Below are 16,927 nucleotides of genomic sequence, written 5' to 3'. Positions count from 1 at the left end.
GGCACTTAAGGAGGACAATTCGAACTCGTAAAGGTAAAACCATTGTCATTTTTATTTTAGTTGGTTATTTAACGACGCTCTATCAACTACTAGGTTATTTACCGTCGATGAGATTGAATGATAGCGAGATGATATTTGGCGAGATGAGGCGGAGGATTCGCACATAGATTACCTGGCATTCACCTTACGGTTGGGGAAAATCTCGGAAAACCCCAACCAGGTAATCACCCCAAGCGGGGATCGAACCCCCGCCCGAACGCAACTTCAGACCGGCAGGCAAGCGCCTTAACCGACTGAACCACGCCGGTGGTGGTTAAACCAATTGTAAAAATTATTAAAATTACTCTTCTACAACTGCCGTTTGTATTCTGAACAACAATAAGTTTAAACTAGCTTGACACAGTTACCATAGCAACGAAACATGCATCGCTAGAAAAAACCCAAACCTTCTAAACCAGGCCTGCACAAGGTTTGCGCTCTCCGAGACGGCTCACAGCTCATGAGCGGAATGCAGATATTAGCTGCGCTCTGTATAAGGGTGGACTGGAAGAAGGGGGTGATCTCGTACAAAATATACACAAAAGGAAGTACTATTACGAGGTTCATGAAATGAATTCCCGTTCAGTGTTTGCAAAACTATCTTGGACTATTATTAATTAATAAAGAAATATTTATTTTACAGAAATAATATAAATTTTATACCTGCTTAAGTGTACAATATCATTTTCTTATATTTTTATTTATCAGTACATGAAAACGAGGTTTTATGCTGTTGGCAGCTGAAAGGAACAGTAGCCTACTGATCGTAATGAAACATCAGTTACAGATGTTCGATGTCTGCCTTTATTAAAGTTGATTATAGAAAACAGTTGCTCACAAATATAAATGTTGAGCCAAACACAGCAATCATTTTCACAGCCAGCCTGTGTAGTCGTGGATGTTATTGCTAATGTTTAGTCTTGTAAAACTCAACCAGGCTAGTAGTATTATTCAAACGATCTTTAGCCCTTAGGCCATATTGAGATCAATAAGTCGGAGCTGTAAATCGTTAAATGTTATGTTTTATTTAACGACGCTCGCAACTGCCGAGGTTATATGAGCACACTTAAACGTAATCGACCTGGCCCGGAATTGAACCCGCAACCTCGGGCATAGAAGGCCAGCGCTATACCAACTGCGCCAACCAGGCCTACCTGTAACTTATATGACACTGTTTGAACTGGTGTTGAAGGAATTTATTATGATAACTTTAAACTTCTTTCCAATTAAGACAAGACTTTTAGTAGGTTATTTTACGACGCTTTATCAACAGCTTATGTTATTTAGCGTCTGAATGAGAAAAAGATGATAATGCCGGTGAAATGAGTCCGGGGTCCAACACCGAAAGTTACTCTGCGTTTGCTTATACTGGGTTGAGGGAAAACACCGGAAAAATCTCAACCAGGTAACTTGTCCCGACCGGGAATCGAATCCTGGCCACCTGGTTTCGCGGCTAGACGCGCTAACCGTTACTCCACAGGTCTGGACCTTAAGACAAGATCTTGGAACGTAGAATTAAATTCATTTTGAATTTCAATTAATATTTGCACATAATCGTTTAACATGACTTCATCACGAGCAGTTTCTATCGTTCGAAAGTGAGCCATATTACCTTCCCGAAACTGACTTACGAAAAGTCTAAGTTTACGACTGAATTCCCGCATTCATTCAACATATCAACACTGAGCTGGCCTTTCCCCTGAAGAGAGATATTTAAATTGTTGAAGATTAATATCTTTAGTATCTTTATGTCTGGACTCGTAATGACGTATTATGTTACGTTTCTTTCTACCTTTCAAAATGTGTGGCAGATAAAGCACTGAGTATTTACTCCAGCAGCTATGAAAAAATAAGCATTTTCCCATGCAACATTGAAAGAATTTGCCTGATCACCACATTTCCGTCTTTTAGATTCCTCCATACCGTACTGTAGCAGTAGGTAAGCAATGTGAAACAGTTACTGAGAATACGCACTGCACTCCACTAGATAGCTGAGTGGTCGTTTCCCTCTCCTCTACCTATAGCAAGTCTATGTCATTCTGACGTATCTTCCTCTCCGATTCGGCGAGCGGTAAATACAGCTCTCCCGCTCCGAAGGAGTAATGGTACCTATATGAAACCAAACTGCTGATATATGTACAGAAGATAAGCTGTTTCAAAATAGGAATTTACTTTTGAATAATCTTACATATAGTATTATTTAGATACACTAACTTTGAAAAAAAAAAAATTAAAAAATGGACTATTCAGATCTCCGCCCCCCTTTAGTACGAGTTATCGAGCGTTGATTGTGCAGTTTTGTGTATTGTAATGCAAGGTATTTTATTTCATAATAGTACAGCCTACTTATTTTGTAAATCCTGTACAATAGTGTAAAAAATGTTTGATCTATGTAAGTCTTCATTCTTTATGACAGTGTAAATAGTGAAAATAGCGTATTTTAGTGTACATAATATACTTCTTTTCGCCTCTAGATTATGACTTTTCTTCAAATATGGCTTTTGTAGAATATTTATTTCTAATTATATCAATTTTCTTTCATTATATTTATCATTTCTTCGATCAAAACTCTCTTGTTTAACACCAAATTGTAGTTGTTTAACTCTTAGCATTACATGTAACTAAACACATTTACATTTTGTTCTTATTATTTATTATTATTTATTTTTATTATTATTATTATTATTATTATTATTATTATTATTATCATTATCATTATCATTATTATTACCATCATTTAAAATGTGTAACGCATTATTATCAGTATAATAATTGTCATTATTAATATAATTAATTGTTATCACGCAATATGCCCCATACTTAGCTCGCGGCACACTTGGAAAGCCGACTGTTAGGGGCAAACAGCCTAATAACATTATTTCGTCCCTGGTTGTAAGTCCGCAGATCCTTGCTCCTAGCTGCTTCACTTTTTGTACTCATTTCAAGGGACGGGATATCTAAATGGGTTCGAGCACAAGAGAAAAGAGGATTTCGTAGCATTGGGATTTCAAAGCTTACTGTTACGTCATGTCCGTTTACGCAACGTTGCAACATTGCCAAGCCAACAAAACAGACGCTTCGATTCCATTCATATTCCCGTGCAAGGTAATTAAGCATGGATTCAGAATAATAAATATATGAAAATATATGCAACAGCCGTCACATAATGCCAGAAAATCAAGTATAAAAATTCCTCTTTCACATTTAATTAAATAACGAGATTAAAAACTTCCCACCAATGTTATAGGTTTTCTTCGCTAGAAACAAAAGAATTTCTAAGAAACGTAGCAATTGAAGGAAGCTTTACCGACTTGACAAATGCTAGGAATTCATTTAGTAATTGAAGAGTTCAGAGAGAGAGAGAAAAAGAATCTAAAGAAAACACTCTCAGGGAAATATCTTTAAAAGTGTATTTCTACAATGAGCGATAGGAAGCTTGAAATATGTTCCCTTCTGTTTCGTTAGACTTCCACCAATTTTATTCTATCTAGTTTAATTTTTAATAAGAGAACCTCCCCTGAGGTCCGTGAACCTATCCTGAAGCTTTTAAACGAAACGAAAAAACTTCAGATCACGGAGCTTTTCTATTTTAAAACAAATTTCTGTATACAAATTTGTAAATGTTTTTTCTAGCTTAAAGTTTCTTTACAAAGACAGATAACTTATCTATTATCAGTATCACACTTACCAACATCGTACACTTGCTACTGTTATTATACTTACCATTATTCTCGTCAACTTCAATCATTTCACAGTCATTATCACGGTAATCCCTACTTATTAATCGTTTAGGCTACCATTATATCACAAGCATTCTATCGGGATTGTCATTATCAGAGACCGGAAGCTTAGGCATTATGAATCATTGAAATAGGCAGGCAAAAAGGCATTATAAATAGCTAAAATACGCAATAAAAGGCAATTACAAAAACCTTGCACTAGATCCACAACCTTGCACTTTCCACAAAGGGATATCGGCAACAAGAAAAGCTTTACATAAGTCGAATGCAAATTTAGATTTTCGACTCGATGTTGCAATTACTGTTGGAAGCAAAAAAATCTTCTTCCCAGTAGCCTTGGACAGTGGATTTTTGTCTTTGGTTGTACTGATATGTTGCGATATGAAATATTTAGCTAGCTACAACAACATCGCAATGAAAACTGATAGAAAAATTACGTTAGACCCGCACTCATTGTTGCCTTGTCAAATAAACACAAGCGATAATTAAAACGCTTACTGTTATACATTTTTCCACGGCAGCACTCATTGTTGCAAAGAGAATATGAACTGACTGAAAGACAATAATATGTTGTTTTCTAATGCCAGGCGTTTGACAAAGTCATTTCACCTCTTGCACTCCAATATTTTTCAAAGATATTATCATGACCAGCCAATGAAGCACAGATTTTGAGGTATTCCGAATCCATTTTTTGGTTTGAGTTGCACAATGGGCAGTTAGTGGACTGATATATTCCAATTCTATGCAGGTGTTTGGCCAAACAATCATGGCCTGTTGCCAATCTAAATGCAGCTGCAGACGATTTTCGTGGTAAATTGGGAATTAACTGTGGATTTTGATGCAGAGAGTTCCATTTTTTCCCTTGAGATTGTGTTGTCAAATTTTGTTTGTTGAAGTCTAAATATGTAGATTTAATAAATCTTTTCGCAGAGTAATACGCAGATTTAGTAACGGGTCTGTAAGTAGCAGTGCTGCCCTTCTTTGCTAAAGCATCCGCATTCTCGTTTCCCAGGAGTCCACAATGGGATGGTATCCATTGGAATACAATTCTTTTATTGAGTGATATTAATTGAGAGAGCATTTTAGTTATTTCTGTTGTTTGAGATGAAGGTGTGTGTTTAGAGACTATTGATAGAATAGCTGCTTTGGAGTCTGACAATATAACTGTATTCTTAAATGTATTGATGTGGCACAGATTCCTGAGACTTTCACTTATTGCAATGATTTCTCCGTCAAAACTTGTTGTTCCATATCCAAGAGACCTATAAAGTGAGAAGAGACAGCACGGAACACCTGCACCGGCACCTTTTTCTCTGGAGATCAAGGATCCGTCGGTGTACAAATGAAGCCAGTTTTGTGGAGGGTACCTAATATTAATTGTCTCTAAAGACAATTGTTTCAGGATTTCAGTATTTCTTCTGTTAAATTTAGATTGTATTCTATATTTAATAGAGTTAAAGGGTTTGATTTAATTTGTAAGTTTTCTTTTTAATTCGGGATATTGATTTTCTGTTTTAATTCTTGAACAATGGATATGAAACTTTCTTGAGTTTTCAATCTACAGAGAGGACTGTATGAATGCCAATTGTTTCCTGGTAATCTGATAAGTTTTTCATATTGAAATACCTGTAGGTAATTTTTAATAATAAATTAATAAATAATAGATAAATAATCAAACGCAAAAAAGCATTTATTTTGTAAATTAGGCATTTATATTAAAAAAGACAGAAAATGGAAACATAAAACTGTGATGTTCCAATCACAAAGGTTTAATTCGTACAGATTTACTTTCAAAATGAAGATAGATTTAACACATTTAAAAAGGCATTCTGCCGAAGTTCCCGTCTCTGGACATTATTATCATCGTTATACAACCTCCAATAACATCACGTCTGTAACGTAAAAGATTATGATTTTAAGTCAATGCAAATTAAAAATCACTCCCTGCGTAACGGACGCCTCAAACTTTTCACAACACCGCACCGTACTCATTTTCAGGCTCCATAGTCTAAGATACGCGGAATCTTGAAGGAAACTTTCAGTAATTTATTTCCCTGGAAGTTTTCACAGCTTGTCGCTTGGTGGCGCTCGCGATGTAAGCAAGGCAGAAGTTTCTAGAGTAACTCGCCTGTTGTATAAGCAGTTGGTGATTGTGGTTTGGTCACTGCAGTTGGCTTATGTGCGTTCATTTCTAAGTTCGCCCATTCAAGAAAACACTAAGAAGTGTTTCCAACTACAACTTTGGCGTTTCAAAATGTATCAGTCCATTCATAATCCTACAGTTTTAGTTTAAAATTAATCATACGGAAACACTCAATATATTATCAGAAAAACTTTTTTCCTACTGCATGGATTTTCATATAATTTTTAGGTTTCATTCCAAATGCGAATAAAAGTATACAGAAGCATACACAATTGAATTAAATCTGATTAAGTTTTTTTCTAATTATTTATATTTCTACCTACTCAAATAAAAAAATGAACTTTTTACTCTGTTTAAAGTTTAATCCCATTTTTTTTTCATGTCGTTTGAAATAAAACACGCAGCTATTAAAGGGTATGAATCCCTTTTGATATTTCTCCAGTATTTATTTTTTTTAGATATAACTGTCTAAATATGATGTGTGTTAAAAGTTAAGAAATAGTGACATAAATATATATTTCTGTGATAATAAAAATGCTGGAGTAATTTTCATGCACAAAATTATTCGAACAGTCACTGTTCATGCACTGTAAAGATATGTTTGAAATTGGTTAATGTATTTTACTATAAAAAGTATGCTTGAATTTGTAAAATTGAATATTTCAGAAAAAGAGTTTTACAAATATGGATGCCTTTATTGCACAAAAGAAAATGTTTTTTTTTACTCACTTACAGTGTGAATTTTGCTAAGTAATTTTGGAATGTCAAAATAGACATCCTAAGACACCCATTTCCACACAGAAAAATTTGCCCCAGATTAAAACAAAATTAAATTTTCAGGTTTTGAGTATACTCTTACGTTACTACTACACAGAGTATTTCAGAACTCAAAACAAGAAATTTATCTGGTTATAGAGAAGTTGTAGGCAAGCAATTTGAGGTAGGGGACCCAGGGTCTCCGGCGAAAAATATCTTATTCCAATTCATTCTGTCAAACGCCTTTCTAATCTTCTTCTTCTTCTTCTTCTTCCCTTCAAGTATTAGGCCATATGGCCTGTTACGATCTCACAGTTGAATTTTCAATCCAGAGCTTTTTTGGACGTCCGAGAGATCTCTTCCCGTTTGGACGATAGTGGAGCATAACTTTTGGGATTCTATCTCTACACATGCGATGCAGATGATTTATCCTGTTGTTCCGATAAAGTTTTACGTAATTAATTACAAGTTCTATTTTAATTCTTCCATTACAACTTCATTGCGTTTGTGGTCCCTTTCGCATATCCTCCTATATATCTCATAAATTTCCGCCTTTCTAATACATTTGGTATATATTAGGCCTACTATGATGTACCGAAGCCACCAAAAGGAGGAACAGAAAGGTAGAGCTTAAACTGAGGAGGATTCAATCCGGCATCGGAACTAGAATCCGGTGTGAATTAGTGGATAAAGCGTCAGCACGCAAAGCTGAAAACCCGGGTTTGGTCCTGATGCCGGATAGAATTTTCCTCCGTTCTACCCATTCTTCACCAAATATTTGATATATTTCTAATGTTCTTTGTATCAAAGTTTTACTCCTGGTTGAGTGTTGAAGAAAGCTTCATGGCTTTAATTCTGCCAGATTAAATAGAGTCAATACCACCACCATCACCACTTCTCTATCTCTTACTACTCCTACTATCACTATTATTACTACTACAACTGCTACCATTATTATGACTACCATCATCATCATCATCATCGTCATCATCATCATCATCATCAACATTATTAGCAGGCTTCGAGACTTCGGACCCAATAGAGCAGTTCAGTGGGAAATCCGCATAAAGGCGTAATGAGCATAGTGGTAAAGCGTACAGTGGGTGGGGGTACTGTAGAATGAATGCCAACAAATACGCAAAGGAAAACGCTCTGGATTTGAACAAAACAAAATTAATTAACCTTCAAATACCAATGAATAAAATCCAATAAAAAATAAGACTAATAAATACTGTTACTTCACAAAATTATTTTACCTTCAATCAAAAAATATATAAACAGAATGTTGGCCTAGCAATGGGTAATCCATTATCTGGAATTCAAACCGATATCTTCCTACAAAAGATACAAGATAATACTATCAGTGACATCCTATATAAACATAACGAAAAAGACTTTTATAGATTTGCAGATGACACACTTATAATTTATGAAAAAAAAATGAATAGATAATACAATAATTGTACACTCGTTTAATAAATTACACGAAAACCTGAAATTTACAGTACAGAGTGAAATAAGTTATTCAATAGCCTTTTTCGATATAAAATGGCAAAATATTATATATATATATATATATATATATATATATATATATATATATATATATTATGCTACGAGATCTTTTTTTTTTCTTTTTTTTTTATTTAAAATGTATTACAAATATCATAACTAATACATCTTTTGGTCCGTTTTATCATAATTTGTACACTAACTGTATCCTCTATTAATTTATTAACATCTTAACCGATCCTTTTTGTGAAAAATAAACTCACATATACTTCTATTTGATAAAATTAGAGTGCAATGGTAAACAGAATACTCTTTCTTAACTCTATCAAATCAAATAAATCAATGTTTGTAAACCAAATGAAGACGTAGTCACATAGCGGGCTGATTTTGTGGAAAAGGGCGGGTTGATTAAGCTACAATAAAATCTATTGCAAAAAAAAAGGAAAATATATGCTTTATGAATAGCGTCCAATATATTTTTCTCAGGGATATAGCTTTCTTTATTCCGAAGTACATAATCACTCATCACTCTTTGATAGATATATAACAAATATTTAAACATTTGAAAGGCGTTACATCCCCACCCTACTCAACGGCCTGGTGCTGCGGTACTTTGCGTACTAATTTGACAGTGTATCCAATATCAATATTTGCGACACGCAACCCGCAGTTGAATGAAGAGGCGGTGGCCGTTAGTGGCTCCATGCAGCGGTCGAAACCCAAACACTCGGTCACACGGAATAACTGCCGCGGACGCTCTGCGGCCGGATGAAAGATGGTGATGTGGCCAGGTAATGGTGCCCTGCATATGTCACACGCCGGGCGTCGAACCGAGCACGACACGCTCTACAGCTCACTGTATGGGGTACACACGAAGGCACTGCATAAACGATTATTCTTATTACTAATGTTAACAGTGATGAGACAATGCACCGTTAACTCGAGGTCCTGAGTTCAAATACAAGTGGCACTTGCACTGCAACGAGCACGGTATTTGCTATCAGCTGGGGAGAGGATAGTTAAGGTACACTACTCATCTATCCTTAATATTTTATTTTTCTTAAACAGATTTATTTTTTTATTTTTTGTCATCTGTAAGTTTGAACTTTCTAGTTTAAAAAAAAAAAAAAAAACATATATCAGTTTTGTCTCTATGATGTTTGGTTAATTAATTAGCTGAGTTTTATTGACCGGAAGCACCCTTTATTTAAACTTTAAACAGGAAATGCAGTTCTGCAAGTGTTAATCCGTCACTTTGTCAATTTTAACAATCGTGTAGTAACAATTCGCCTAGGACTCGCATTACGAAATGCGCGCTGGTCCGGGTCCTCATGGGGGAAGAAATTTTCTCATGAAATTTCGGCCAGTGTATGGGATCGGTGCCCACCCAGCATCGTGATGCACTTGGGAAGCTACGATAGGTAGCGAAATCCGGTTGCGAATACCAGCTATAACGGTTGGGGGGATCATCGTGCTAACCACACGATACCTCCATTCTGGTTGGATGATCGTCCACCTCTGTTTGGGCATGTGAAGTGAGGCCAGCAGCCGGCTGGTCGATCTAGGCCCTTCACGGGCTGTAGCGCCACGGATTATTATTATTATTATTATTATTATTATTATTATTATTATTATTATTATGTAGTAACAATTCGAATTTGGCGGTAGAATTTGACTATTATTTTTCATACAGTCAGGAAGCTGTGTTTAGTTACAGTCTAGAACATACAGTTAAGAAGCTTGAGGTGATTTTTTGCATTTCTCGCGATACAATGCTCCAAGCAGTTAGCAACTGAGAGTACTGGGAACAATAGACTGTGCGATAGTAGCGATCCTAGTGGCTAGCAACTGAAGTTCAACTGTCATTGGATGCATATTTCCTACGTATTGAGCTTCGTGATTGTATATCGTCGTTGTTCCTGCAATAACTCCTATGTGCAAAATAGTCAGTTTTTCAGTAGGAGGAAAAAACACATTTATTCTTCCTACGGCAGTCGTACATAGGGGATTGTGAATTGTTACATTTTCGAAAGAAATAAATATAATTACATATAGGAGATCTTATTATTTGCTGTATCACTATTTAAGTTATTTAATAGAGCGAAAATCTGAAAATCGATAAATGTCTCATAGGAGTTATTGCAGGAACAACGACGATATACTAGACTGTGGTCTAGTTTTACAATTTTTCATACCCTCAGGATGTAGATGATTTTTCTCTATGTTAAATTTTACAGAATTTTACAACACTAATGTTAACACAAAGTGCACCTAGAATTGAGATATTTTCATCATTCTTGCACCAAAATGAAGCTGATTAACGTAGCTAAGTTCCAAACTACAAACAGTGTCCTACTGCTTAAGACAGTTAATTTAAAACTTCAAGATCTTAAGTTTTTATTTTTATGTTTGAAATTTTCAAAAAAATAAAATGACATTTTTCCTTAATTGGATAAGATCTGGAAAAACTGTTTTCACAGCTTAATCTCTGTTCTGTTAGGAGTAACACAGTCAAATATATTTTGTTGTAACATAAAAACTGTAACATTACATTTTGAAATATCACAGCATCAAAACTTGAGCATTGGCCTCCTCGAAGTAATATTATTGAAGAAAAGTTTTCAGACGACAAGAGAGGCCTTTTCCAAATAACTGATTCAACTGAAGTAATTGAAAAGTCCGTGCACCAGAGCTTTAAAAATGATGTCAGAATAGTCGACAAAGCTATAGGCGCTCATTCAATTTATACGTAGCCCTAATGTATTCTTCAAATGTCAGAGATTATTTTAAAGGAATTTTCTTATATACAATTTATTAGTTTTTAAAGATATTTAAGACACTTATCCACACTCGGGAGAAAAATTTGCAGTTTTTATCCAAATTTTTTTAACTTCCCCCCCCCCAATCACGTGACACAAAATTAAGGACTTTCATACAAAATAAACCCTTCCAAATATTTTCGGGAGGACGGGGGGGGGAGTTTTTTTAAAGCGGAAAACTGATTTTTTTTTATTTTAATCCTTTACCCACAGTTTTTTCCTACACAAAATGTGATTTTCAACAAGTTTTCATAACAAAGAAAGATATTATATACGAGGGATATTCATAAAGTAACTTCCGTTACTTGGTTTCCAGTCACATTGAGACACTTGTCGTAGCGTTTGACGAGCTTTGAAATTCCGCAATCGTAGAATTCGACCGCCTGCGACTGAAGCCCTACGAGCGGCGCTGGGGATCGAACCCGGGTCCTTGGTTCTACGTACCAAGAATTGTAACCATCGAGCTACGCCCAAGTTCAATACACAGCACCGGATCGAATCCCTCTCCTCCAGTGTTTTTCAGATATATGTTGATATTTATATTAAGTCAACTGCCATTATACAAGGAGCGCACTCAATTGAGTGACTTGGTTGCCAGGATTCCACAGTAATATGCGCTTTTGGACGAAGAATCTACGTAAAGATTAATTTTTGATCCTACAGAATACATGATGTTAGAGGAGAAAAATTCGTACGTAGAACCAAGGACCCGGGTCCGATCCCCGGCGCCGGAGCGAATTTTTCTCCTCTAATATCAATCCGTAACAGACATATTTTGTGAGATCAAAAATTAATCTTTACGTAGTAAAACAGTGTTGGAAATAATTTGCGAAAACAATATGTGATTTTCGACTTAGGGTAGTATTTTACCGGTTGTACAATTTGGTCTAATACATGAAAAGAAGAAGGAAAAAATAAATAACTTATATTGATTTCTTTAATCCTAATGTTATCACACAACAGTTTACAAATGAACGCAACAATGCTTCCTAAATAATCATAAAATCACTTACGCCCATCTTGCTCTGAACCAGCAGTTCAAATTTATCACGAGTTCTTGATATTGTTAGTTGCGTTGCGGACCAAGTTGTAAATTCACAGTTTCCTCCCCCATTCTCCCCAACACCATCTTCGCCCTCTGCACATATTCCAAGATTTCTAGTTTCCATTTCAAAATCTCTTTATACACTGTTCGAATGCACAAGTGAATCTACGCCATTTTGTAATTCTAAATCATCGTGAGAGAAGCTTCTCGTAAGACTAACGACATCTGTTAAACATATCCCAAGATTAATACTGTATGCTTGTTATATATGGCTTAACTATGTAAGTAGATAGCGATCTTGAATTAACCACAAATCCAACATATTTTGTCAGTGTTGTATATTCAACTTTCCAATGAACAAAAAAAAAAAAAAAAAAAAAATTCTAATCACAGTCATGCAACAGAAATGAATAGCTTCCTCTTCTAAAATAAACGTCCTCTCTTTCGATGCCTTGCGGAGTGGAGATTTCCCTTCCATGAGAACTGAGTGCTTATTTGTAATCTTGTATTTGTTGTGTTCTCTCAACATGTGGTCTTGTACCGTGTTGACCACATGAACAAGATACTGCGAGACTAATGTTTAAAGATACTAAATATACTAAGAGAAAGGTGTTCAATGACAGTCCTTTTAAGGGACAATCTTTAGCATAGTATAAATTTAATGGAAAAGTCCTCTATCATATTGTTCCTTTAAGCTTAGATTTTCCAAAAAATATTACTGTACATAATAATATTTTATCCCATCATATCTGAAACACATTTAGAAATACACATTATATAAATGTATTCGCATTAGAATTCTCACTTTTAAAAAATAATTTTGCACAATTTTCTTCTGTTGCGTTTACGGTTTAAGAGTATTCTAATACTTTGATATACTGGTCAACAAAATTAAATATATTTTTTGTTAAAAGATAAATAATAGATGATTCTTATAGCACTAGGTGATTATTTTTCGCATATCACATATTATTACGATGTACCGAATTACATATGATATTTCCGTGCAGAAATTCTGCGTTATCTTATGATGAAGGATCATGGAACAGAGAGAATCACTTAGGGTGCTATTCATAGACATTTCGCTAGCCCGCGCTACGAGCGTGCTAAACTAGTCCCGGCTATCGACTGATTACTTGTACAGGATTCATATCATATAATATCGCTAACACTGGTTTATGAATATGAAAAACGTTAGTTCGCTGATCATCCACCGGAAGCCCGCGCTAAGAAAGTCTATGAATACGGCCCTAAATATTTAAGACGGCGCTCACTCCGTCGGATCCCGGCCGCTTAGTCACTCATAACGAGTGCACCTCTGCACATGTGTGGACATTGTGCCACTGTCATACATCTATTACGCAGTGCATGAGGGTAGGCCATTAGAGGGAACCTAAAAGGTGAAACTTAAACTGAGAGGATCAATCCGACATCGGGATGGGAATCCGGTGTGACTTAGTGAACAGAGCGTCAGCACGTAGAGCTGAAAACCCGGGTGCTGGAGAGAATTTTTCTCTGTTCTATTCATCCTTCATCGTAACTAATACTGCCAATATAAGCATGGAGAGAGAAGAAAAGAGCATCTCTCTAAGTATCATCAACATTTCAATGGAAAGGATGATCTATGAATTAGTCGCCACTTATTGAAAAGAGAACAAATTTCGTAATCTATTTTTTAGGAAGGTTATTTAAAACGGGACTTTTGAAAAAAAAAAAAAAAAAAGTCGGGACACCGGGACATATGATCAGAAAACGTGACAAATGGGAACCCTAACATAGAACAATTGTGAACATGAGGCGGGGCTAGATATGGTCGCCATTCTGCAATCAGGATTGAGATTGCTGCAACGTTGTCTGTATTTAACGAAATGTGCTAGCTCGCTGTGGCGAAGGCATTTTACCACAGTCTAGTATATACAGTCACGACGCTCAATATGTAGTAAATATGCATCCATAGATAGTTGCTAACCACTAGGATCGCTACTATCGCCCCATTACAGATAATGCGAAATAGTACCGGCACAGTCTATTGTTCCTAGCACCCTCAAAACTCAAGCTTCGTGACTGTATGGGCTATTCCATATGAAATCGATCAGTAAAAAATCTCGCATTTTTTTATACTCTAATTTTTTCCCTACTTATAAAATGTGCTGAGGGGAGTGCATTTGCAAAAATATGCTATCGAAAGTCAAACGGTTTTCGCACTATTGAGCGACAAATTTAGCGTATTTTATAAAAACAAGCCTCTTTCAGCGCTCAGAACTCTGGAACCATTTACTGCAGAACATTGAACGAGAGCTTATTTTGAAACTGACATTTGGTAGGTTATGTTAAGAAGTAATCCTTATTTTTATCGTACACAGAGAGACAGATAATCTGATTTTACTTAGTTTTAGGCTTTTTGGCCATTTGTAAAAATGTAAAAAAATATTGAGAAAAAATCTTGCATTATTAAGAGGGATTCGGCGTTGTTTGCTTAGTGGTACGGCAATACGTTTCGAGGGTATTAAATAGATTATTTTCACACGCCTAGACTTGAACAGCGCAGTACCGCATGCACTGGCCGAGAGCTGAAGATAAGGGAGCGTTGGGCGTCATTTTTCTCCTGTATTTATGAAAACCTGTGATAAAGCTAGCACAGCCATGACTGCTAGACGACACATCACGTGTTTGTCTCCTGGCCTTGGTTGTCTCGGCTAGCTCCCGTCTCACATTCAGCTGGTTAGTTCACGCGCGCACTATTTATTTTCTTTATTTGATATTTTCAATACTTTCTTATCAACATACCATCAGTAAAAAATGTGTGTTTATTTGTACTTTCAATTCAGAATCTAACTATATATTTTTAAAATATTTTTTCCTAGCCAAAGGCGTCTTAATGAGGAAAAATCTAAATTTCTCCATTTCCATAAAAGTAATAAAATCTGTTTACGTGTCAATATAAACTTTAATTTCTCAGCATCAAAATAAACCATGATTTTGATCATTGGGTGAAAGGGTTTCGGAGCTACAACAGTTTAAAGTTGCTAATTTTATGAAAATACGATAAATTTAAATATTTTTAATTTAAACACTATGAAGTTTTGATGCCTCAAACTTTGCACAAAGCATTGTATCACAGTTCTCTACGTACAAAAAAAGTTTTATTGTATTTATAAATTGTAAGGTCAATTTTGTCTATATTTCGGTCGATCTGAGATGGAATTTTTCGTATATACTAGACTGTGATTTTACTTCCCCCCCCCACTCGCACAACATTGCAGTATGAGACAGAAGGTGAGCAGCTATCTTCTGTTTCTGTCGCTCTCGCTGTGTCTCTCTGGCAACAGTGCGCCACAAGAGCATTCAACTGACTTATCCCGTGTTCGGACTACACTAAATAATTCCTACGGGGCAGGCATAGGTGACGAACACGTAAGTCTGATATCCCTACTGCTACTCATTTCCAGTTGTCTCGTGCGCTGAGAGCCGTAACGTTCCGACGCCATAATGGAACTCTAATGGGGTATATAGCTTTGCTTTTTTAGTCTATTATTCAGTATGAATTAAACCCGTTATTTATTGCAAACCTAAAATGAAATTTTATCTGAATTCGTCAATGTGCTCTGAAGGTCTCTCGATTTCACGAATCAGAGCAAATCGATTGAAACCCCGTTAGTGTCGGAATGAGCCCTTATGAAATATGGAAAATGGGCTAATAATTCAGAACACGCCGCGCGCGGTGCGTGTTTGTTACAAATCCTCCCCGTGTAATTGCCTACACGTTCAAAACAGAGTTAAACCTGCAATCGATCGTCAAACGGACAGACGGACAGTCGGTCGACTGAAATCCTTGTGGATTAGAAGCCCCACAAACAGCTGCGAGGCGCTACAAATACTTGCAATCGACACATCATTGCCGTGGAGGTCACTACGTCATTATATCGCCACTGTTAAATATTTGAGGACCATGCCATTGTCCCTTGCATCCAGCGTAGCAATGCACGCAGATTTTCACATTTTTTTTTTTCTGTTATTCATTCAGAAATTCTCAATACATATTATCTACAATACCCACATTTCATTAATTATTATATTTTACACACGACATCGTTATGCGAAATATACAAGGTGATTCACGATGAACAGTTCTTTTTTTTTTACAGTTTGTTAATTAACGACGCCATATTAAATATGAAGGGTAGCTGCCAACCCCAGGCCATAAGCTTGGAACGGTGGAATCAAAAAGGTGTACTACACCTTTTCCAGTTGTATTTCAGAAAATATCAATTGTATTTCAGATTTGTCATTTATATTTCAGATTAGTCAATTCAATTTCATATAGTATAAATTGTACTTCAGAAAACATCAATTGTATTTCAGATTTGTCAATTTAATTTCAGATAGTATTATTTGTATTTCAGATTAGTCTATGTAATTTCAGATAGTATCAATTGTATTTCAGAAAACATCAATTGTATTTCAGAAACTATCATTTGTATTTCAGAAGTTACGGTTGGCACCTTATTCTCCAATGTTAAATCCAATGAGATCATTTGGTATAAAGTGAAGACGTACGTAAAATCCCATCTTGGAATTCATGACATTATATCTCCTGGTGTTGTAGGCTAATTTACCTACTGCACAGTAGAGAGTAAAATTGATGAAGCAACAGATACAATATTAGATTAGATTAGATTTATTTATTTAACCTGGTAGAGATAAGGCCATCAGGCCTTCTCTGCCCCTCTACCAGGGGATTACAACTATAACATGAACAATAAGATTACAATTAATATTAAATTTACAATGACAATTACAATAAAAATTAAAGTACGACAAGAATACCTGATTAATGAAAGCTAGACATTTTATCATAGAAGTTAAGAACAAA

The sequence above is a fragment of the Periplaneta americana genome, chromosome 4 (assembly GCF_040183065.1).
Source record: "Periplaneta americana isolate PAMFEO1 chromosome 4, P.americana_PAMFEO1_priV1, whole genome shotgun sequence".
Taxonomy (NCBI): Eukaryota; Metazoa; Arthropoda; class Insecta; order Blattodea; family Blattidae; genus Periplaneta; species Periplaneta americana.
Note: the sequence above shows the minus strand (reverse complement) of the source record.